Source organism: Agrilus planipennis, unplaced genomic scaffold (genome assembly GCF_000699045.2).
Source record: "Agrilus planipennis isolate EAB-ADULT unplaced genomic scaffold, Apla_2.0 scaffold222, whole genome shotgun sequence".
NCBI lineage: Eukaryota > Metazoa > Arthropoda > Insecta > Coleoptera > Buprestidae > Agrilus > Agrilus planipennis.
The window spans coordinates 1-1,165 of record NW_020442436.1 but is presented as its reverse complement, the minus strand read 5'-3'; positions in this window follow the sequence as shown (position 1 = coordinate 1,165).

Genomic DNA, 1,165 nt, shown 5'->3' with positions numbered 1-1,165 from the left:
ATCATACTCCAACTTCAACATTCACGGATCTCGTTTGGTTTCAATCAAGAAAATCATCAACACTAAGGTAGGCTCTTAATAATCTCTAATTTTCCTTTGTATCTACACAATCCTTTTTTATAAAGATTGATTCAATTTCTATTATCATGGCTGACACAAAAAGCAAAGCCTATATTAAAACACGTTCTGTCTGTAAGGCAAATATATCGAAATTAATTAATTATCTAAATAATAACACTATGTGCGATTTAGATGATGTTCAAACTCGTAAAAGCAAATTAGAAGAATATTTTCAGAAATTTTCAGATAACCAATTTGAATTTGAGTTATATTTAGAAGAAATAGAATCAACAGAATTATTAAATGTGCAAGAAACGGAACGTTCTGAATTCGATGATCTATATTTTAAATGTGCAAAAATTATAAATCAAAAATTGCGTAGTTTAAGTTCTTCAGTATCAAATTCCTCTAAATCAGTTAAATCTGTAGACTCTGAAAATAAAGTACAACAAATTAATGCATTATTGCCTAAAATAGTAATAAGACCGTTTGATGGAAATCCTATAGAGTGGTATAGTTTTCATGATACATTTCAATCTTTAGTTCATAACGATAATGCTATTCCTGCAGTCCAAAAGTTTCATTTATTAAAAAATGCGCTACGTGGAGAAATGACCTCAATAATTGATCCTCTAACAGCTTCTGAAGAAAATTATCTTGTTGCTTGGAACTTGTTAAAACAACGATGTGATAAGCCGCGCATTATAGTTCAAACTCATATTAGGGCAATTCTTGATATCCCTGAAGTTTCAAAGGAATCTTCGCACAATATAAGGGCATTGATGGAAAAAGCATTAATGCACGTTAATGCATTGAAAGCATTAAAACAACCCGTAGATTCTTGGGACGCAATGTTAGTTTATATTATCATTCAAAAATTAGATAAAGGTACCCGCCGGGCGTGGGAAAGAACATTAGAAAATTCACAAATGCCGAGTTTTTTGGAATTAACTGATTTTTTGAGCAAGCAAGCGCGAGGTGATGAATTAGAGTTGTCCAATAATACTAACCATAATAATCGTTACAAAAATTCTAATCAAAATTTAAAATCAAATCCTCGAGCATTTGTAGGAACTCAAAATACATCACTTTGTAAATTTTGTAA